Genomic DNA, 25,299 nt, shown 5'->3' with positions numbered 1-25,299 from the left:
GTTATATGTCATTTAGCGAGGACTTCATTGCGATTCATCTGGGTGAAAACAGAATTACGGTATCTTAAACGATTCCCAAAATATTTGAGGTTAACATCTTAAGTGCCTCATTTTGTATGTTTTCGCAGTTTTAGAAATTTTTGATTTACCAGCAACATTGCTTGACAATACTAAAGAACAGCCTTATATTGCGCTGTGATTTTTCTTCATGTCAGTACTACAATTAACAGCTAGAGAATATGCTGATTTGATTAAAATGCGATACAGCAGGAGTTTATTGCAGTGAACGGGTAGGAAGAAAATGAGATACACAGATAGATAAAGAAGGGGCTGAGGGGGGAGAAAGAGAGAGAGGAAACGAAGCTACACCCACAGCAGTATCATGTGTGATGACGGGAACTGTCATCATCCCATGCGTGTCTACACAGGATGAACTCGAACACTACCGATGTTATTGAAAGATATTTTTTGAGTATTTTGGTACAGAATTACACGGTAATTGCATTTCATTTCATTTCTTACCCCCATTTACCTTTGTATCTGTACTGAACTGACAACATCTGCACAACAGTGAAAATGTGACGGTACGTGCCATGTGTCTTGTTTGGAATCAAAATTGTTTCACTCATTCGCGGAACTTGGTGCAGACAATAGTAATCGCCACTTTACTTTTCGTCGTTGAGTATGCATTCAGCAGTGCTCGGTTCGGTCTCACGTTAGATGTACATTAGCAGTGATAGGCAACAACAAATGAATAGGTTTTCTGATGAAGAGCTGGCCAACATGCACCAGGAGTATGGTTTTACTGAATGAAATGGAAGAGCGGTACAACGAAGCTATTGCAAAGCTATTCCCGCAGAGACAGCAACCACATCACAATTTGTTTGTGCGGTATCGACCACCGCCGGTCGACCGTACTTTGAATTACGCTTGGCGCTAGTCACCGCTGCGTTTCCCACAACCGCCGTCGTGGCCTTGGGCGCTGCTTCGACGCTGTCCGCCGCCGCCAATAATCTGCGAGGACCCCCGCCCCAAACCCGCCAACCCGCTCCGAGGTCCAGCGGCGGAAGTATTTAAATTATAAAAACGGCTTCTCTCGCGCTCACTTGTGACTTGTACTTGATATTCAGTATTCTCATGTAGTTGTTGGCCAGTTTTTTTTTTGTATGTACTTTGTAATTATCATTCATAGCATGAAGCCTGACTGGAGAATTCAAAACTTTCGTATTTGTCTGAAAAAGGAACTTATACAGTCAACTGCTACCAGAAAGATACGTATCAATTCTTCTCTTAACAGTATTTTCACGAGGTATTTTCACAGAAGCGAAGACCGAGCGAGGTGGCGCATTGGTTAGCACACTGGACTCGCATTCGCGAGGACGTCGGTTCTAACCCGTATCCAGCCATCCTGATTTAGGTTTTCCGTGATTTCCCTAAATCGCTCCAGGCAAATGCCGCGATGGTTCCTTTGAAAGGGCACGGCCGTCTTCCTTTCCCACCCTTCCCTAATGTGATGGGACCGATGACCTCGCTGTTGGTCCCCTCCCCCATATCAACCAACCAACCAGAAGCAAAGACAACTGGGGTAACAAACGGAGTAATTCATAATTAAATTATTACTTTGTAACCAACCTTAGGAGACCAACAGCCTTTATATCAATATGTTCCAAAAATATTCACGAACCTCCTAAATTGTGTTGGCGGAGTTCAGGTTTAGTCAGTGTATCATGCTCAGAGCAAGTACAAACACACAGTAAGCATGTGTTTGAGACACTGCCTATTGGTGCTCCTCCGCTGATGTCTATGTTGTTCCAGTATCGGAAAAGTGTGAGGTGCCGCCACCCACTCCGCAGTACTTACTTCGGAGGCGTTCCGTGCATCTTCATTGGGACTTGGGGCTGTGCGAGAACTTCTCAGACTCGTGTCTCTAAGAATTATATCTCATTATGGGGAGACGAGCGCTGCCTCTTTTAAGATTAACTCGTGGACCATTATACAACAGAAAGTTAGAACGCATCCTTTCACGACCTCAATATGATTCCGTAATAAAATACGATACATGCAGCCGTCGTTTCGACGTTATTTTATTATATGTCGACCGTGAACTACCAACTGAAGACACAACATCGCTGTTACAGTACTGTACGGAAGCTAATTCATAGATATTGGCCACTGATGGGATCGTGTAAAAGATCGCAGCTCACCCCCTCAGCATCAGCTAAGGCCTGAGGATGTGTACTGAGTCACCGAAAGTGATTGTCATGTAATAAAATAACATCAAAACAACGGCTGCAGGTAGTTCATTTTATTACGTAAGAGAACAGCCGAAGTCCCACGGACCATCGATCACAAGGATGGACATACAGAAACTTCAGTAAGACTCTGTTCCCTTGCGGCGTGCCTTGCAGTGAAGATACCCGTCTAATCTTCAGATTACTTCTGTAACACCACATTTTGAAAGTTTCTATTCTCCTCTTGTCAGTACTGTTTATCGTCCATTTTCACTTCTGTTTACATCTGTATTCCATTCCAGACGTATAATTTCAAAAAGATTTCCTAAAGCTTAAATTTATATTTATATTTACAGACAGTTTCTTCTTGCTATTGAAATTCGGCATTTTATATCTTCTTTATGTCTACCACTGTCAGGTATTTTGCACCCAATTGGTAAGACTCTTCTACTATTTTCAGTATATCATTTCCTAATCTAATTCCGACAGTACGTCCTACACTTCATTATTCTTGCTTTACTTTTATTGAAGCTACTCTTATAATCCCTTTTCCAGATAGTACCCATTCTGTTCCAACTTCTTTGATTTCTCTGACAAAATTATAATACTATCGGCAGACCTTAGAGTTTTTATTCTTCTACCTAAATTTGAATTCTCTTTTCAAATTTGTCTTTAGTTTTCTTTAGTGCTGCCCAATGTATAGTTTAAATTACACGGAGAAAGGCTGCAGCCTTGTTTAACTCCTTTTTGAATTACTGCATCCTTTTCATGTCCTTTGATTCCCAACACTGCCACTGAAATCGCTTCCTTTCGACTTCGACGGTACTGCAGGACACGGCCTACAGACTTAAGTTTATTCCCAGTTTATAATGAAGTTGTATGTAGCGCGAGAGGTAAACCTGCACCACCGGGGCGTTTGAAGTACTCGTGGCACTGTGGTATAATAGGGCAATGAAGCATCGTGGCAGTGCGTGGCGTAATTCACGAAAACCACCGTTTCCCGATGAGCGTGAACGGAAGTTACAGTCAGTTACTTTGAGGATAGAAGGATGTCACTGATGCTTCCTGTAATTCGGCACCTGCCGAACATCCCCGGAGTTGTCCGAACACGATGATGGCTGCTACGTGCTGCTTTTAGCGGCACTCTTTTTCGCCGCTGTAGTCGTAGCAATTTCATTCTGACGGCGTGGTGCTCCGGTCTGTCACATCCGTTCCTCTTCGGCTGCAACCTTAGTCTACTTGATAAATGAGCTCCAAAAGCGTTATTGCAGGTAGTGCTGGGAGGACCCCTTAGTAGAGCAATTAATTCATAGATGTAGTGCAATGACAGATCTCGAAATCTTATTGTTCCCTAGCAGTTGTCAAGCAATGTTGCAACCAGAACCTGAAATACTCTGTCAGGGGAGGCGACAGTCTTACAAATCCACTTTTGTTTGCGTAGGTAGGCCCATATTGTTCCAAATGCATTGTGTATATGAGCAGGTAGTATGCAGTGCTTATTTAGAAGATCATGCAGAGCGCTGTTGTCGTCCTATTTACGTACATGCTAAAGATCTCTACTGGCGCTAAAGTGAAACTTCTGTGCAGAATATGCCGCGTGCAGGAAGCTCTGAACTTACTTAATGTTAACTGTAAAGACAGATGGATATCACATATGAATCTGATCACTTCGTTGTTTTCTACGAGAACATTAGTTCATATGAATCTGATCACTTCATTATTTTCTACGAGGACATTAGTTTCATCAGAAACAGTTTCAATTATTCAAGTTCACTAATGGCATAACAAGTGACATTCAAAAAATTTAAATAATCACTAAGTTTTTTTTCTTTAGCTTTGTGACTGAACTATAATATAGTGAGGGTAAAGTTCTTGCATTCCATCATACGCGTTCATTGCTACATACAGATGAATAATTAACAGTGATTAACATCACAACAAACTTTTTCTTCTGACAGGGCAGTATTGTCTCTTGTTTGTAATTATGTTATCGGTTTTGTACTTTCCAATAGCCACGCCATCAATAACTAAATTGCTCGAACGTGGTTGTTCTAAAAGTGGTAGTCAACCTTTTTTATCTTCTGTTGGGACAAAATAAAACACCTACAGCCGTCTTTATGATTTTGTTTTATTTTGTTGCAAGCAGATTCAACGCTTCAATGCGTCATCTTCAGGCCCATATGCATGAAACAGGCGCCATAGCTTTATCAGCTTATCAGTCAAGTTACATAGAAACAGATTAAAACAGAATGAGAAACAATGGCAAGACTCTACAAGTGCATTTACACCGAACACTTGATAGAACGAACAGATAGATCCATTGCCACTCATCTAAAATACACCATCACGAATTTCCACTCAATACATTGCACAATTATACTTTGTACTAAAATCTTCTTTAAATAACTATTCATGATTTTTATTGGACAGTCGGACACACATTATCTGCACAACCCTGAAATAATTTACTGTAAGACTAAATAACTGTAGAATGTGATAAATGGAAGGAAACAATACCTCCCAAACTAGTAAACAGAGGGAACGTGACCTATGTGTCGTGTCAAAGTATAAAATGCTTAGTTGTAAGCAGATGAGGGGCATACACTATGTCATATCTATAAAATGAACTTGGAAGACGTGTTATGCTATGAAACAACCTCACACAGGGATACTAAGTAGCCCGCAAATATGCAGTGTATCATAAAGGATGACTCATATATATGAAAAAACCAGAAAAGCTTACTGAGTAGCACACCACTCAAAAAATACTCATGTATGTTAAACATAAGCGATCGCGAAGAAATCTTTGCGGGCTACTTAGTATGCCTGTGTGAGGTTGTTTCTTGGCAGTACACGATATATGATGCATTCGCATATGAATGTTTGCATCATGAACAGTTTCCTTGTGGGCGCTGTGGTGTCACCGCCAGACACCACACTTGTTAGGTGGTAGCCTTTAAATCGGCCGCGGTCCGGTAGTATACGTCGGACCCGCGTGTCGCCACTATCAGTGATTGCAGACCGAGCGCCGCCACACGGCAGGTCTAGAGAGACTTCCTAGCACTCGCCCCCAGTTGTACAGCCGACTTTGCTAGCGATGGTTCACTGACAAATTACGCTCTCATTTGCCGAGACGATAGTTAGCACAGCCTTCAGCTACGTCATTTGCTACGACCTAGCAAGGCGCCATTACCAGTCACTATTGATGCTGTAAAACATGTACCGTCAAGAGCGATGTTCACCAATTATGGATTAAAGTTAAGTATTCCAGCAGCTACGTACGTTTTTGGCTATTCTCATTTCCTTGTCCTGTTCCAGACCTCACGCCAGCCTGCGTGAGCCTAAACGCGTGCCTTTCGGCTTCCTCCTAGTGGATTGGCTGTCTTGCCAATCCACAACAGGCGCCTTTCATACGCTCTACATATGTTATGATTTGAGGGGGGTCCTACATTCGGTTTATAACACGTCTTCCACGTTCATTTTATAGATATGACATATTGTATGCCCCTCATCTATGTACAACTAATTATTATGTACTTTGACACGACACATACGTCATGTTCCTTCTGTTTACTAGTTTGTGAGGTATTGTTTCCTTCCATTTATCACCTTCTACAGTTATTTTGTCTTACATTAGGTTATTTCAGGGTTGAGCAGATAATGTATGTCGGACTGTCCAATAAAAATTACGAATAGTTGTTTAAAGAAGATTTTAATAGATAGCATAATTGTACAACGTACTGAGTGGAAATTCTTGACGGTATATTTTAGATGTGTGGCAATGGATATATCTGTTCGTTCTATCAAGTGTTCGGTGTAAATTCACTTGTAAAGTCTCGCCATTGTTTCTCATTCTGTTTTAATGTGTTTCTATGTAGCTTGATTGATAAGTTGGTAATGCTATCGTTAATGTTTCATTCATATAGGTCTGAAGATGACGCAATGAAGCGTTGAAACTGGATGCAACAAAATAAAATCATAAGGACAGCTGTAGGTGTTTTATTTTGTCACAACAGTAAACGGCCGTCGTCCCACAGACCTCCTGCCAAAAGGATGGACATACAAAAAAATTTATCTTTCGCTCACTTTTGTATTTCTGTTAGCAGTAAAATTTTCTAAACGCTCACCAGTTCCACAGTAACGGTGACTCATACAGCAGGAAAGTAACTTTACTTCATTAAATTTATAAAGCAGAGTTGCAGCAAGTTAAAGCATATAATAATAATTACTTATCAATTACTTTATGTCAAAATTTTATGGAAACCTAACGAAAATATCTTTAACCTCCAGCTGCCTACTGCCCACCACGAAAGCTGGAACGGCCACTAGTGGGCGTTAGGGAGCAGGTTGACTACCACTGAATCTAAACGATATTTTTAGACGAATATTGGCTTATTTCGGCATATGTGATTCAGTTTACTTACAGCTCAGTCGCCACTCTTTGCATACAAAACTGTTGTTTTTACTACAGGAGCTGCTAGTGATTAATTTCACCTTTCAATCAACAACGTGTTAAATAATTAAATTGCAATAGCTTCAATCGCAAACAGGAATAAAAAGGGTGCGATTACAATGTCCAATTTATTATGAGAAGAAGGTACGGTTTTGTCAGCGCAGATCGGAGAAGTAATACTCAAACAAAAGGGATCGATATCTATGAAGAATGATTTACGTCACAGAAACTAGTGAATTCATCGTATCTGAAACAGTAACGAAAGACCTGAGGAAAATGCGCTTGTGTACAAGACCACTGCAAGACATAATTATGTCGCAATTTTGGGAACAAAATTTTCACCTTTATAAGAATTAACAACTTAAATGCTTCGTTGCTACTCTTTCGTTCATTATCAGGGAAATGTGCTGCTTACGCCAGGTGGCAAAGGATGTACGTTTTTCGTCAGAAATGCCCATAATATCATCTTTTAATCGGCATAGATTCTTATCATTCATATTTATTGAAAAGACGACGTGTTGCAGAAAAGCGCAAGGTTAGTCTTACGTATTGTGCGTTCGACACTAGGCAGTATCACGTTCGACGAATATTGATTCCCCATGACACACGACAGACACGGAAGAGCATCACACATGTCGAAGAACAGGAGTACGAGGTGCCTTTATATTCAGCGAGATACCACGGAATAATGCTCACGGAAAGCTATAACCGCAATTTTTTGGTATGATATGCTTCATTACACTATCCAGATTTCAGCCTTAGGCCATTGTCAAGTGTTACAAATGTCAAAAATCATCTGACGTATGTGGAAAATATATCATCGTTAATATACATATTTTTTCGGTTATATAAACCTGATGTTTCGTAAGTAAAGGTGAGAGCATTTTTGTGATATATTAGTTGGCTGGCGATTTACCTGTGATTTGGTCATCCATTTTATTTCACAGCCTTATCATGTTAATAAGTTACGCAAATCACCAGACAATTAACATATTACAACAATGTTCTCGCTTTTACTTACGGAACATCCGGTGTATATAACAGAAAATATATATTTTAAAGATGACCAGCCTTTCACACAGAGCAGATGATTTTTGACATTTGTCACACTTAATGCTGACCTAATGCTGAAATCTGGATCGTGTATTGGCATATCATACAGTCAATGGGTGTTATATCTTTCCGTAAGTTACATGACTGTGGCTCCACATCAAGGAAAATTCATCATAGTATGGTGCTTCCACTGTTGAAGGACGATTCGATACTCGAGCGCAGAATATCGCGACTGGGTGCACATGTAATGGTTGGTACAGTATATTTCTTATGAGTCCCACCCATCCCAAAGAACAGCGCTACAATCTAGAAATACGCTTCAGAACGCCTTACATTTCGGACTACAGATGGGTATTTTTAGAAAGGACGAAGACAATCCAGGGTTATGCCAGTGCCAATTTCGTGTAGCAAGATAATGCCTGAGCTCATACGACCTGCGCCACCAGACTTGCTATGAAAAGGGTTGACACGAAGAGTTTACACTGTTCCTCTGCGTATGAAGTTACCCAGTATTTAGTCCAGTGGTGAGATTTGGATCGACACAGAACTAATTCTTCTCCCCCGAAAATCATTTGCGCGAACGTTGAGCATAAGGTGTGTACAATTGCAAGACGAATGGAATAACTTTCCAAACGTTACTCGGAACTTGTATGATGGAATGCCTAAACACGTTGCCTTCTACGCAGATCATAAACATAAACCTAAATAAAATTGAACTTTGGACAAAGTTCAAAACATTGGTGCTCAGCAGCTTGAACATGTTGACTGGAGACCAACTTTGATACAGTCATATCGACGATAGCTACGTAATATGGATATTTATTTACAGTGTTGCCAAAAGTTATTAAAAAACTTTACATAAAAATAAATCCGAATCAGAAAATAACTGTGTGAACTCCATACGGTAAATACATTATAAATGTTCATACTGCACACGATACATTAAGCATACGTGTTTTATCACATTCCAGCAATATATACAGGGTATTCCACAATTCATGTTACGCACTTCTAGAGGGTGTAGAGTGGACTTAATACATAAAGTTTTACACGGAAATCCATGTCCAGAAATGTCACCCAACGACGCCACAGAGCGTCAAAATTATAGGCGCCGGTATGCGTCGAAGTTAAAGGCGCCGGCGCTTGTTATTATATATATATATATATATATATATATATATATATATATATATATATATATATATATATATATATATACGGGGTGATTCCGTGATTATGTTAAAAGCTTTGTAGGACAATGGAGAAGGATAAATGTATCAATTTGAGGTAAGGGTCTCTGTACCGGAAACGAACGAATCGAAAGTTATAAGCGAAAACCGTTCTGATACCTCTGACAGTAGATAACATGTACTGATACAGTTGTCGCTGAGATTACGGGGTAAACAGCTTTCAGTGGTGGTAATATGGATCAGAACATGCAAAAAAAGTCCAGTAAACATGGGCTATGGGTACTTATTTATCTTCGCTGTTGTGAAACACATGTCTATTGAACAAGTGCTCATAGCTCCTTAGGTATGCATTTTAGAGCCCATGTTTACTGGATATTTTTTCTTGTTTTGGTCCATACTATCATATCTGAAAGTTGCCTACCCTACATTCTAGGCAACAAGAGTACCAATACATATATTCCACTGGAAGGTATCAAAACGGTTTTCGCTTATAACTTTCGACTCGTTCGTTTCCGATACAGGGATCCTTACCTCAAAGCGATACATTTATCCTTCTCCGTCATTCTAAAAACTTTGTAACGTCATCATGGAATCATCCCGTATATACATACATTTACAGGTGCCGGCGTCTATAACTTTGACGCTCTGTAGCGTCGTTGGATGACGTTTCTGGACATGGGTTCCTGTGTAAAACTCGATATACGAAGTCCCTTCTACAGCCTCTACAAGTGTGTAACACGAATTGTGAAACACCCTTATATCGGGAGTATGCTCAGTCATAAATATAGCCAACAGAGGAGAAATCTATAAGCAGGGAAGTGGTCAAGAATTTAAGTATTTCATAATTTGTATAAATTACAATAAAAGACAAAGTAAAAACATACTTTATCCCGGTAAGGAAACACTTAAGTTGAAAAAAATATTAAATGTATGCAAAACATAAAGTGAATATGATGCAAGGGAAATAACATGGGACATAAGCAAGCCGGACAAAATGTTCATCATCCCAAGAAGACGTAACGCTGATGTCGTACAATAGTCTCAGTTGGGCGAGGAAGAGAGCCCACGAGTTTCTTCGTGTATGCCATATCCCGCTGAAGCCACTTATTGATAACTGGATCCCATAGGGCTACTAGATTGGGGTTGTGGGGATGTTAATTGCTACGCTTCCACCAATGTTTTAGCGGGCTAGTCGAGGTGCGATGGTGTGACTAACAGGTAGGTCTTAGTCAAACCAGAACCACGTGCATAATGCAAAATCATCAAACCACCTCCTACCTGAACTGCACCCTCGACACATTGCGAGTTTAAGTTCTCATTGAGAAGTCAGTGTACTCGACGCCTTGGGAAGAGAGGCATAAGCGTGAACCGTGGAGCACACAACAAGCCTTCATTCAGCGACGTCCAGTTTCTGTGTTGTCCGGCTCATTGAAGTCGTGCACATTTCTGTGACTCAATGAGCAATGGGATTTTGCGAGGTACCCGACTGCAGATGTCCACTGCAAGCACTTCCCTTCGCATTTTTACCGAGCGAGGTGGCGCAGTGGTTAGCACACTGGACTCGCATTCGGGAGGACGACGGTTCAATCCCGTCTCCGGCCATCCTGATTTAGGTTTTCCGTGATTTCCCTAAATCGTTTCAGGCAAATGCCGGGATGGTTCCTTTGAAAGGGCACGGCCGATTTCCTTCCCAATCCTTCCCTAACCCGAGCTTGCGCTCCGTCTCTAATGACCTCGTTGTCGACGGGACGTTAAACACTAACCACCACCACCACCACCTTCGCATTTTTCGCTTGGGAACTGGTAGAAATGGACATATTCACTACCAGCAGCAATTCTTGTCGGGTTTGGAACAGATTGTCAATGCCAAGGCGCGACAACCGTCTCCGGTACTTGTCGGTTATGCTCTTTTAATGTCCACTGTTATTACACCGTGTTTCTTGGCTGCAAGTGGTACACCATTCCTTGCAGACACGTTGAACAGTCCGCGTTGATACACTAACAAATCAGGCAAATTCATTCACAGTGCACATCCAAACACGATAACTGTTTTCTGACGTTCTGTCACGTCTCCACATCTACCCGTCTTACTGTGCTGATCCCAAACAACCGACTGGCACATAAACACGAATTGATTGCCATGACTTTTTTTAGCGATGGAGGTGTTATATGACTGCTTGCTATCAGTTCTGTCAACAGCCTTGCCGCCGTGGTAGCACAATTGCCCGTCAGATCACCGAAGTTAAGCGCTGTTGGGCTTGGCTAGCACTTGGATAGGAGACCGTCTGGGTCTGCCGAGTGCTGGCAAGCGGGGTGCACTCCGCCCTTGTGAGGCTAATTGAGGAACTGCTTGACTGAGAAGTAGCGGCACTGGTCACGAAAACTGACAGTGGCTGGGAGAGCGGTGTGCGGACTACATGCCCCTCCATATCCGCATCCGTACGCCTAACGGCTGAGGATGACACGGCGGCAGGTCGGTACCGGTACAGGCCTTCAAGGCCTGTTTCTGACGGTGTTTTTTTTCTTGTTTTTCGTTTTTGGTATCAGCTCTACACGACGTACAATGCTGCAAAGCGACCAGTGGGCTCTTTTAATGGAGTGAATGTTTTGTCCAGTGAACTTGCTTTAGTGTTAAACGCATGCATCTTATGTAGCGTAAATATTTTTAACGTATAATTTTGACAGTTTTATTAGTGCTTTGGATTAATTTTCACCTAACGTCAGAATGCAACAGTTTTACTGCTAGCATGTTGCTGAAGATGGCCAGAGTACTCGAGCCTACTCTGTTAAGACTGTAAATAAATATTCATAACACGCAGCTTCACTTGATGTTACTATACCAAAAATTGTCTTTTCGGCCGAGCCCGCAGCGTAGAATACGTCATAATATGACATTTTATAATGAATTATTCCAGGCAAGCTGCAAATAGTTTAATTAGTAGTGCTTCTTCCTTACTCAAAGCTTGTTTTGGCTATATCGCCATTCTCATGTAAACCTGTAGATGTTACAGTTGGTGAACCTACTTACGTTTATGAAAGCTATAAGGTGAATTTACATATTACATATTTACTTCTATTTGGAAAAGACGCCCACATTGCATCACTGAGTAAACTGTCGACTGTCTATTTATTGCTAGATTGTTATAAGTCATTTAATTTCTGTTTGTGTAGATTTTTTTCGTGAAATATTTTTGACAGCTAGATTGACATTTTATTTTCGTTGATGTTTGTTGTTTACATCGTAATCTTTTGCTAGTTTGTAATGTTAGTTGTGTTTCATTGATATTATAATTTTGTTATGATATGTATCTGTGTCTATCTTTTGTTTTCGTTTACTGTGTTTTTATCCGTTCTCGATTTCCAAACTGTCAGTAAAACTTTTTTGATTATTCTTATATTTAAGATAGATTTGTTCATTGAGAATATCGTTTGGATGATTTTTCGTGTACGTATATATTCTTAATTCTTCTAATTATTCCAAAATATCAAAAATACATACTATGAAAATTCTGCAAGAAGCATTACTAAATGAACTATTTGCAGCTTGCCTGGAATAATTCATTGTAAAATATCAAAATTTACCTTCATTGAACTCTTTGATTCTGTGGTGAAAAGGATACTTTAATTAACGGCTAAACTGGATGATCTGTACACTTCAAATTACGCAAAACATGTGTCAGTAGCTGCAAGAGAATGTTGCAGTTTCTATGTCCAGCTGAATACCGTAGCTACAGCCGCATCTAAAAGCTGTTTTGCACTCGCAGCTCTAATAGGCGATAAGCTGAATTAATTTCAAAATTTCTTGCAGAGGCCAAGAGACTGCAAATCTTGATTGTACGTTTGATCACGAATGCAGCTAATGGCTCCAGATTTTCCATGCAGAAAAGTTAAGACGAACTGTTAATACCTAACGATTTTCTACGAAAGGTCTACTAATGGAATAGGTAATAAGTACTAATAATCGTCTATTGTATGTACAAGCAATCAGTTAGTCAGTGGTCTAATTAGGGAAATAAGTTTATTGTGCTATATACTGAAATTAGGCAACTAATTCCAAGACTTGTGGTTAACTCGCAGGATTGCCAGACTCTGAAGGGAATGTTGTCTCTGGAGATCTTGCATGTGTCTGCGACTCCATTCCGAAAGGTACACACCGCTCGCACATGTCGCGTATTTCAGTAAAATATTGTTGGGTTTGTGACTGCATCGTCATGTTGTTATGTAGACCAAGATTTCGGCCACTGTTAGAAGTGGATTTCATCAGGGTGGTGTTGGCCTACACATACCGACACAGTCACGTACCCTGGAGTATTTTACTGAAGGCTACGTTCACACGATCGTTACTCTCTCTGCTTTTGACAATATGGAAACGATTATGAGAAATTATTTCAAAATTGGCCAAATGGAATTAATAAGTTGTGACGTATTCACCACATTCTAATCTTATTACAAAAGCATTATTGAGAAGCGTATATCGTATCGTGTTTCTTTTACCGCAAATCTAATGACTTTCTACGGTGGTGGAGTTATGGAAAGGATTGCACGATGCATTAACTGTGAATATCACTGATGTGACACATTTCTATTAAATATGGGCGCATGAAAATTTTTTTTTATGAAGTTAGCATTTGTAAGGAATGAAGGCCAGCTCTCAAAGTTGTAATCACGACAGCTTTTGCTACGTGCTAATGAACTAAGGTGTCTATACACGGTTTTTTCTTGAACTAAATGCGGAATGTTGTGACAAAATGCGGCTTCAAAGTAGGCTAACAGCTGTGAATTTCACGCAGAGTTTTACTAGGTTCTGTATAGTAATGCACCCGTTATAGTTCAACCCTTGGTTCCTCGCAATCCTTAGACATGTCTACACCACATGCACCCTCTTACCCATGTAAAAACACACACACACACACAAACAGGTTGCTCTTCCGTAACGCATTGAAAACAAAATGCACCACCAGTGGAACTGAAGCTACAATGAACTCTTCATTTTTCTTTTTTTTACATACAGGAAGTCTGGCAATCCTGACGGGAAGCTGTCTATGTTAGAGTAAAAAAGATGCGGTAAAGTGAAGTGTCTCACCTAAGGTGGCCCAGGAAACCATATAGATATGTGTAGCGCTCCGGCGTGACGTCCACAATCTACATTGCCATCAGCGGCTTCATCGCAGCAGGTCACGTAATATCACACGCCTGCAAGCAGACACACAGTTCCATCCGACACACACTCACACACTGCGTCCGCTGTGTTTGCCGAGACGCCGAGCAGTAACCGCCCACGTCGGCTCGCGAGAAATGTAGGCGGGCCGTTACAGAGACCGCCTGCAGCGTCTGTGAGGTTGATCTATCCGCAGGTCTCGCAGTCCTGCTGCCAGGCAGCCGTTCGGTTCAGATCGGATCGAACGGTCTTTACCAGAAGCTCCGCGGGTCACCACTTGGAAGGGTCGTTGGCTGCCGTACCTGTTGAGGACACAAAGCGTGTTTGTACACGTCAAATAGAAGCGCACCCTGGTACAAACACCTCATTTCCGGAACACGATTTCTGTCTTTACTTGTAACGGACAGACTTATTGCCTGTTTAAAATATATATTTAATTATCGGCGATGGCGAATACTGGACCTACCCGTGCGAACTGTGGAGAGTCGGGGTGTTGGATAACTTGTCCTCTCCCGAGCAATTAGTTCAGTCTTTAGAAGCGCCCGGCGTATTGCAGTCAACAGTTCGCGGCGCCTCGTTCAGTGTATCGTCTTCGGCGCTCAGGCACAACACAACACAGCATAGCACTGAATTGCTCCTACTACTGCCCCTTTACACATGCACAGTCAAATGGGGCACAAATCAAGGTGGTCGTCCTGCCGGAGGTGTGGGATAGACAAATGGAGCATAAGGCATAGTAGTCTTCCTGTCGGAGGTGTGGGATGGTCACTCGCACTTACAACCATCTGGTTAGCGAGCTGCCGCGATCTTTTGAAAGCGATTATTATATGAATGGTTTCATTAGACAAAACCTTGCAGCATCCATTCGAATAACGGCGCTGTTAAGCATCTGAAATAGCTCAGTTTCCGCAAAGTAAAATAGCCCTTCGAACGAAAAAAGATGATGGTCCATTGGTGAAAATTGGATTACGAACTAAATGGAACATTTGCTGTTTAACTGATCAATCAACAGTTAACTTCATATATAGTGTTTTTTAAAGATGCTGATACTAAGAATGAAGACGGAGGAAAATGTTAATCTTTCTCACATACTTCTGGTTCATATTTTAGAAGCTGCTGGTGTGCTTCAACAATACCGTGAACAATCAAAAATAATGTTCATAGATTTCCACTAATTATGCTTTGCTCGATTATTTACGTATTTCTCCTCAGTACATAAGCACCGGTTTCTACCTGTTCCACAAATGGAGTCCCTACTTTCCTCAACTGCTTCCATATCTCAGACGTCGCCACTATATTTCTGCGTGCAGAACTGCTAAAACGAAGAAATGCCTCCAGCAGGGATCGCCGGCTGACCCGAACATGCACAGGAACGCCTCATTTTTGTAATGTTCATGCACGTACTATTCGCAAATCTGTAACGAGTTGTTTACTACGACACGTACCTCGCAAATATACATTTGCTGGACGGCGACTTCCATACGTCGGGCACCATACTTCTTATAGCAAAAGAACAGCCTTGATAGGTGGCAGCACTGTTGCCAACGTTCAAATGCGAAGCAGAAAAGGCTACTGGCGGTGTCGAAAGTATAGACTGGGAACAACAGTCGTCTATAATCCTGCGGCAACGCTGCGCGTTGTCACAAAGGGTAATGTGTGCAATCGACAGGGGCTCTCGGATTGATTCCACACTTCTAGCTTTCCAGAACGTCTGTAACACCATTCTTCACATGTGATTTCTAATTAAAATGCGTACCTGTGGAGTATCGTCTCAGTTGTGCAATTGAATTCGTCACAGTTGATAGTAACTGACTGAAAGTCATCGAGTAAAACAGAAGTGATATCTGGCGTTCCCCAACGAAGTGTTATAGGCCCGCTGCTGTTCCTAATCTACTGTATATAAACGATCTATGAGACAATCTGAGCAGCCCTCCTAGATTGTTTGAAGATGATGCTGTCATTTACCGTCTAGGAAAGCCGTCAGAAGGTTAAAACTAATTGTAAAATGATTTAGGCAAGATATCATTACGGTACGAAGGGTGGCAATTGAGTATAAATAGTGAAAAGTATGAGGTTATCCACATGAGTACTAAAAGGAATCTATTAAATTTCGGTTACACGATAAATCACACAAATCTAAAGGCTGTCAATTACAATTACGAACAACTTAAATTGGATTGGTAGAACACTTAGAAGACGCAACAGGTGTACTGAAGAAACTGCCTACACAAAGCATGTCCGCCCTCTTCTGGAGTATCGATGAGCGATGTGGGATCCTTACCAGATTGGATTGACGGAGGACATCGAAAAAGTTCAAAGAAAGGCGACTCGTTTTGTGTTATCGCCAAATAAGGGAGAGAGTGTCAAAGATAAGATATGCGAGTTGGGGTGGTAGTCATTAAAGGTGTTTTTCGTTGCGGTGAAATATTTTCACAAATTTCAATCAAAAGCTCACTCTTCCGAATGCGAAAGTATTTTTTTGTCGCCAACTTACACAGAAAGAAATGATCATCGAAATAGAATGAGAGAAATGAGAGGTCACACAGAAATGTTTGGGTGTTCGTTTCTCCCACGCGCCGTTCCAGAGTGGAACGGTAGAAAAATAGTCTGAAAGTGAAGCGACGAACCCTCTGCCAGGCACTTAAATGTGCCTGGCTGATGGTTGAAATGTGAACTGCAGAGCAGTTATGTAGACGTAGATGTAGAGACGTATACGAAATTGTGTTACTTGAGTGTTTGTGGCAGACGTCTGAACTAGCTGCACCAAGCCCACTTTTTAACTTCCAGGGCTCGTTTTCTGCCGTACCAACTTTGGTCAGCTCGGCTCTATGTAGCGCAGCAACGAAGACATCTCCAAGGCAACCGCCATAAGTGAAATATCTGAGTGACAAAATTTTATACAATCTCCTGAAGTTGTACAAATAATAGTAACAGAAAGACCTCACTATTCTGTAGCTGAAAGCTGATTAACTGAAAAGTAAAAATTGTGTAAAGAGGTTACAAGAACGATCTAACTTAAATCTACCGAATGCATGAATTTTTTTCTTCTGACTCTGCACAATTCAAGAAAATAAAACTCCCACCACTGCTTCCAGAAAAGAAAATATACACATGGACGGTTCTGTCGATGTTCTTGTTGTTGAAAGAAGTAATATCTCGGTGACAGAAGACATAACCAATCGAGGAGAACTGTTTGATATTTTAAGGCAAGTAAATCTAAGCGTGTGCACACCGTCGACAGCATTTTAAGAGAAAAGGAGTTTTCTCTTCAGCAAGTCCCTCCCCGCCACTGCTGCATAAGTTCAGTACCACTGATTTGGAACATTAAAAAGAAAAAAAGGAACAGAGAGATATATCTGCAACATTCCTCTGGACTCTTTGAGGGGCCTACATAACACTGAATAAGAAGTAACTGTGTAAGACTAGGCGAGAGCGTTTGATCAGGAATATTCTTATATTGATAATTTAAGAAAGTGGGAAATAGAAAAGGCTGTAATACGTCTGTATCTACAAGGGTTGGATAAAAATATGGAAACACAGAAAACACAGCAGATAAGCATACCTAATATGTTGCAGGAAACCCATTTGCATTCAAAACAGCTCCAAGTCGTCCCGGAGTGGATAAATACAGATCCTGTGTGGATTTCAAGAGAATCTTATACAATTCTTCCTGTAAAATAGTGGCAAGTTCAGGTAACGACGATGAAGATGTATAGCGATCATGCACCCTTCTCTCCAAAGTAGACCACAAAGGCTCAATAACACTGAGATCTGGTGACTGTGTCCTGTCGTCCTGGAACATCACCACCAGGGCACAGACGTACCATGGGAGGGACCTGATCAGCCAAAGTCGTCACATAACCCTTGGCAGTAATGCGGTCTTGCAGAGTGACCACGATATGGCTGGCGAAGCCATCGCCGAACACACCCCATGTTCCACTCTTGGGACGTAAACTCGGTCAGAAGTTGGAACTAGTCTGAAACAAGACTCATTCGACCAAATGATTTTCTTTCATTGTTCCACAAACCAGGTTTTATGGCTTCAGCAGCACCTTTTACTGTCACGGGAATCTGAATCGCTGATGTGTGGTTTTGGAATTCCAGCTCGCCCTGCAGTTCCCTGCTTATGGAGCTCCCTTCGCGTTGTTTCAGTTCTGGAGTGACTGTAGCAGCTATCGTCTTCTTCTTTTTCGTCACAACCTCTTCAGCGTCCGTCTGTCACGATCAGTCAACAAACGCATTGGTCCATGTTGTCTCTTAGCGGATAATGTTTCCCCGTTTCCCTGCATGCAGTAGTCATCTTCGATACAATTCATTTTGAAACAACATACACTTCGCCTACCTTTGTTACAGAGGCGCCCACTACACGAGCACCAGCAATGTGCCCACTTTCGAATTTACTTATCTGCGACATAATGCACTCACAACTACACTACTGGTCATTAAAATTGCTACACCACGAAGATGACGTGCTGCAGACGCCAAATTTAACCGACAGCAAGAAGATGCTGTGATATGCAAATCATTAGCTTTTCAGAGCATTAGCACACAATGTTGGAGCCGGTGGCGACACCTACAACGTGCTGCCGTGAGGAAAGTTTCCAACCGATTTCTCATAAACAAACAGCAGTTGACCGGCGTTGCTTGGTGAAACGTTGTTGTGATGCCTCGTGTAAGGAGGAGAAATGCGTACCATCACGTTTCCGACGACGTTTACAAGACAACAACCATCTGCATGAACAGTTCGACGACGTTTGCAGCAGCATGGACTATCAGCTCGGAGACTATGGCTGTGGTTACCCTTGATGCTGCATCACAGACAGGAGCACCTGCGATGGTGTACTCAACGACGAACTTGGGTGCACGAATGGCAAAACGTCATTTTTTCGGATGAATCCAGGTTCTGTTTACATCATCATGATGGTCGCATTCGTGTTTGGCGACATCGCGGTGAACTCACATTGGAAGCGTGTATTCGTCATCGCCATACTGGCGTATCACCCGGCGTGATGGTATGGGGTGCCATTGGTTACACGTCTCGGTCACCTCTTGTTCGCATTGACGGCACTTTGAACAGTGGACGATACATTTCAGATGTGTTACGACCCGTGGCTCTACCCTTCATTCGATCCCTGCGAAGTCCTACATTTCAGCAGGATAATGCACGACCGCATGTTGCAGGTCCTGTAAGGGCCTTTCTGGATACAGAAAATGTTCGACTGCTGCCCTGGGCAGCACATTCTCCACATCTCTCACACACTGGAAACGTCTGGTCAATGGTGGCCGAGCAACTGGATCGTCACAATACGCCAGTCACTACTCTTGATGAACGGTGGTATCGTGTTGAAGCTGCATGGGCAGCTGTACCTGTACACGCCATCCAAGCTCTGTTTGACTCAATGCCCAGGCACATCAAGGCCGTTATTACGGCGAGAGGTGGTTGTTCTGGGTACTGATTTCTCAGGATCTATGCACCGAATTGCGTGAAAATGTAATCACATGTCAGTTCTAGTATAATATATTTGTCCAATGGATACCCGTTTATCATCTGCATTTCTTTTGGTGTAGCAATTTTAATGGCCAGTAGTGTTCTGACCACGACTGACACTTGACACGTATTCAGTCCATTGCACAGATACCGTTCGTGGTGAAATACAACAGCGAAAGCTGCATGCTTGCCTAGCATCTGCATTTATGTTCAATCGTTTATTTCTCGCTGTGTTTCCATATTTTTGTCCAACCCCTGTCTGTGGGATGAAGTAACACGTTGACTGAATGTTCTTGGAACATACGCTCTCGGATCTTTTATACTCGTAGTAAACCTCTGCGTGATGCACAACGCCTCTGTTGTAGCGTCTGCTACTGCCGTTTGTTGAATCACTCAGTAACGCTCTCCCGCCGACTAAACGATCACGTGACAAAACGCGCCGCTCTTTGTTGGATCTTCTCTATTTCAGTTAATCCAACTTGGTAAAGATCCCAGGCTGATGTGCAATGCTCATGGACTGCTGAACAAGTGTTTGAAAAGCACTTCTTTCGTGGATAAATTACATTACCTTAAGATTCTCCCAATTACTCTTAGCCTGGCATCTGCTTCTCTTACTATTTGTTTTATGTGGTCATTCCACTATAGGTCGCTCTAGATGGTTACTCCTAGGTATTTTACGGTAGTTACCCTTTCCAGTGATTTGTCTCTGATACTGTAGTGGGACATGTTGAATTTGAAAACAGTGGTGGAAGATAATGACTTTGTCACTTCTAGACGATTGGAAGAGATCTCTACCGGTAATGATATAGCTGCTAAACCCACAATTTGTGGTTTTATAAATTAAACGACCTTTTCTTTCTGCAATAGTATGATGTAATTAGCCGACGCTTTTCACCTTTCATGTTAAAAGCATCTTCATTGGATTCTTTGTATGTACGAAATTTTTTCTTCTTTGTGTTTTTCGCATTCAATTTGCGTTCCGTTCGTATAAAGTAAGTACACTGCAAATAGAATGAAGAAAACTGACCCTGTTGCATCAAACGCAAGAAAAACTGCTTTTGCGAGCTATTACAGTAATACTAACATAAGGTATATTAAAAATTGAGTCATAAATACAAATCGGCTTCCGATAAAATGAGATAAACATATGCGATCAGTCACTGCTGGTAGGAATGCTAAAGGAAATAACGTAGCACGACATTAAGAAGAGACAAATAATAAGGAAACATAACGCGTATTCCTGTACTGGTTTTCTGGTTTCTTTTTCTTGTTGGCAGATGTTAAGACGGCAGTAGTTTACAGTCTAAATTGGTAACTGCTTGAGCAAAAATTATGATTGCTGGGTAAATAAAAGAAAGAACAATTATTACACAGATCATGGCAGTTTCCCAAATGACAATCATTTCTAAGAAAATTTCAAACCACTGTTATTTTATATTACCAAAATACTTAAGGAATAACTAATGGTCAATTTAGATAGCACATTTATCCAAGCACCACATACAATTTCACGTCTTTATCGTCGCCAGGAATCAGAAACTTTGGTAAAGAAAATAGAAAATTGCAATGAGGAAGACGAACCTAATTATAATAAAACGCTTGCCTGCATATAAGAAATGATATACATAGCGGAACGAATACAATAAACACAAAGGACCACACTACAGACGCCCTGCAGTTACAAACTAACAAACACACCTAAACTACGGTATAACGGAAACAGAACAGGTGAGTAGTAGGGCAAAATATATACAGCCCCACTATCCATTGTTGCCAGATGTATCCAATATGTCAGCGATGACGTCAATCAAGATGGCGGTCTGTAGACTTGGCAACAGCACATGACGTCATCCAAGATGGCGGTCGTGACGCAGCTGATGATGTGAGTGCCGATATCCAAGATGGCGGCTTTTGGCGGGAAAGTGCCACGCCCCTCTGGTGGGAAATTTGAATTTTGGCAGGAAATTGAATTATGCACTTCCATGGGTCAACTGGCAGTCCCACACCCCCCTTTTTTACTTTTTTTCCTCTTGGAAAATGGGTGTGAATTTCGAATTTTGGAGGGAATTTTGCTCTAAGAGCTTACTCCTGCAGCTGAGGGAAGTTACTATAGTGTTGCCCCCACTAGTGACTGCTCATGCTGTCATTCAGTTCGAATATAATTTGTTTGTTTAAATTTGTATAAGTTTGTTGAAATTTGTTTAAATTTATTATCCACTTACATCATTAGTGGCTTAGTGTGGTAATTCTGGAGGGAATTTTTCTCTGAGAGCTTACTCCTGCAGCTGAGAGGATTTAGTATGGTGTTGCCCCCACTATAGACTCCTCATGATGTCCTTCAGTTCGAATATATTTTGTTTTAATTTGTATAAATTTGTTTAAATTTGTTATCTACCTACAGCAGTAGCGGCTTGGTGTGGTGTTACCACCACAAGAGGCTGAGATATCAGTTATTGTTGAGCTGTCGGTGTGGAAAGAGCATGTGCTCAAGTAGCGAGATGTTGGTGCCAGACAGGGGGAGTTTTAATAGCTGTATCATTCATCTAAGGAGTGCATCCTCAGCTCACTGCATGAAGAATGGAAGCGAGCATTAATGCTGAAACACATGAAGAGGAAGAATACAGTCCTGCAAATAAATGTTTTGCATTAAAGATGCATTACACAATGCATAGAATAATCTATCTCTTCTGGAACTGTCTGTCATTTCTAAAACCTACATATAAGCTCCCATCCTACAAGGCCAAAGAACTGAGATAGTTCGTGAGTTCACCACTAAAGGGCACGTGATAGGTCACGTCATCGTCCAGTTCTGTCAATAGGAGCACAGCATCATGATAATGTCACGTGTTTTTCTCAGCTGCTCATGTGCCCCAGCCTCCTCATCCATCTGGTGGTCTGGAGGGAAAAATGGCGGTTAAAGAACTCAGCCTGTTCTGTGCTGCTGGAGAGAGGAAGGAATGTAATTTATTTATTTTTGGAACAATTTATTTAGGGACAGATTTAACATAGTTTATTTATTACGCTGATACAAAACACTCACCCTGACGTCCTTGGGGTCACAATATACAATTTACAGACCTGGAAACTACTCGTAAATAATGCAGTACATTGATGTGCAGAGACGCAAACAACTCGTAAATTACCGAAATAATCCAGTACACAGCAAACAGACGTGCTAAATACTCGTAGATCACCGAAATAATGCATGTATAATGCTATGCAAACACGCTCACAACGCTTAAACACTCGACAATAATACAGTGCACAAACACACAGTGCACGTAATAAACGCAACATATCAGCGACACGAACCCTGATTCTATTGGATGGAAAGCCTAAGTGCAACCCCTAACACATGGAAACTGTCCAGATGCGGGAGAGGAAGGTTAGGTTAGTGTACTTTATTTATTTTGGTCGGGGGAAACTGACGCAAATATCGATCCTAAGTACTTAGTTAATCACAAAGATCGGTCCTATTTACAGAACTATATGCATAGCGCTGCACAAGGACGGCATATAATCGCAATATAGCGCAAAAACTGACGATACCACAGAACTGGTGTTATCCTGCTGAGAAAAAATTTCGCAATACCACTCGAAACTGATGCAAATATCGATCCTAATTCGTAATTAATCACGAAGATTGGGCCTAATTACACAGCTACATGCATAGTGTGGTTGTCACCGCCAGACACCACACTTGCTAGGTGGTAGCTTAAATCGGCCGCGGTCCATTAGTACATGTCGGACCCGCGTGTCGCCACTGTCAGGATCGCAGACCGAGCGCCACCACAAGGCAGGTCTCGAGAGACGTACTAGCACTCGCCCCAGTTGTACGACGACGTTGCTAGCGACTACACTGACGAAGCCTTTCTCTCATTTGCCGAGAGACAGTTAGAATAGCCTTCAGCTAAGTTAATGGCTACGACCTAGCAAGGCGCCATTAACCATTTGTAACGTTGCATGTACCTCAAGATAGAGTCTCGCTTGTATCATCCAGAATGCTGTATACCAAAGGACAATATAAAAGTTAAGTGTTCTAGTAGCTACGTTCTTTTCTTTATCACATTCATTACGAATCCTGTTCCAGACTTAACGCCAGACGGCGTGAGTTGACGCGTGCCCTTTCGGCTACTTCACTGTGGACTGGCTGCCTTAACAGTCCACTACACATAGCGCTACACAAGGACGGCATAAAATCGCAATATAGCGCAAAAACGCATGATACCATACACCTGGTGTTATCCTGCTGGGAAAAAATTTCGCAACATCACTCCAAACCAGCGACAGAAACACTCTAACTCTACCCTACACCTACCAGCTAGGGGGGAAAAGACTGGGGTGTAAGGTACTATCTTTATACTTTATAGTGGGAAGTACGTTCAACTGCCGAGACGCTGGTGTTGGACAAATGGCTCAAATGGCTCTGAGCACTATGGGACTCAACTTCTGAGATCATTAGTCCCCTAGAACTTAGAACTAGTTAAACCTAACTAACCTAAGGACATCACACACATCCATGCCCGAGGCAGGATTTGAACCTGCGACCGTAGCAGCCGCGCGGTGTTGGACAGAGAGGAGTTTAAAAAGTATATTACCTCCAAGCATATAGCATCTATCGCTGTTTGACGTCAGAGTTCACTATACAAGCTGATGGAAAAAATGCATCACAATTCTCATTGCACTTGGAAATTGTCGTTAAAAAACCAGCACTTGTATTGAACGGGTCGTTTAAAATTTTTCTGTCTAGACTACAAGTTGGTTTTAAATGCAGAGTTGATCTCTAACTTCTACCTGGCATTTTTATATCTACATCCATACTCTGCATACTATTGTGAAGGGCGTAACAAAGAATATTTCGCATTCTGCCAGTTATTAGGCCATCTTCTCGTTTCATTCACGTATGCAATTCGGGAAGAACGATTCCTTAAAGGCTTCTGTGCGCTCCACAATTAGTCTAATCTTGTTTTCGCGATCTATACGGGAATGATATGTAGGGGATGTCGTAGATTCGTTTTTCAAACTTCTTAAGTGTGCTTTCCCGGAATAGTTTGTCTCTATGTTTAAGTGTCTGCCAGTTCAGATTTTTTCAATATCTCTGTGATGCTCTCCCGCAAGACAAGACCATACGTGCTGCCCTTCTCTGTATACGTCCAGTACCACCTGTTAGTCCTATTTGGTACGCGTCCCACATACTTGAACAATATTCTAAGATAGGTCGCTCGAGTTTTTTTGTATGTAACCTCCTTTGCAGATTAATTGCAGTTCCATAGCATTCCAAAAATGCAGTCTGCCACCCGCTTTACCTACGACTGAGCCTGTGTGATCGTACTAGCTCATATCCCTACAAAACTGTTACACTTTCGTATTTGAAAGTGTTGACCAATTCCAACTGCATTTATAGAGTTACCCTCTACCAAATCTATGTCCCGGTAGTTTTCGTACAGTATGCAAACGACGTAGTAAATTGTAGGATTGCAGGGAGTATTGGTAGCATTGGTAGGGAAAGAAAAATTAGTGAGTGTGTAAGAAAGAAACTGGGAGCTGACAACTTCTCTTCGTTCGTTTCTTATTTGTTTGTCTATTTTAAACATAATTAGAACCGCACATCGTTAAGTGTTAGTCCATTTTGCATTTTATACCCTTATAAATTGCATTCTATAAGTAAAAAAAATAGTTTATCGAGTACCTTCTGCGTTTTTATGCAAGCAAAGCAATTACTTCTG

At 41.6% G+C, this 25,299-nt stretch overlaps 1 long non-coding RNA gene across 1 annotated transcript in view; it reads right to left on the bottom strand.

The window, feature by feature from the left end:
- Positions 1–14,028: 14,028 nt before the first annotated feature.
- The window catches only part of LOC126248512 (uncharacterized), a 666,116-nt gene continuing 654,845 nt past the window's right edge, over positions 14,029–25,299 (bottom strand). Inside the window, exon 4 of the long non-coding RNA XR_007545497.1 lies at positions 14,029–14,387. This is a non-coding gene — a long non-coding RNA (uncharacterized LOC126248512). The remainder of the gene's footprint in view (positions 14,388–25,299) is intronic.

Source organism: Schistocerca nitens, chromosome 3, assembly GCF_023898315.1.
Source record: "Schistocerca nitens isolate TAMUIC-IGC-003100 chromosome 3, iqSchNite1.1, whole genome shotgun sequence".
NCBI lineage: Eukaryota > Metazoa > Arthropoda > Insecta > Orthoptera > Acrididae > Schistocerca > Schistocerca nitens.
This window is presented reverse-complemented; position numbering and strand designations above follow the sequence as displayed.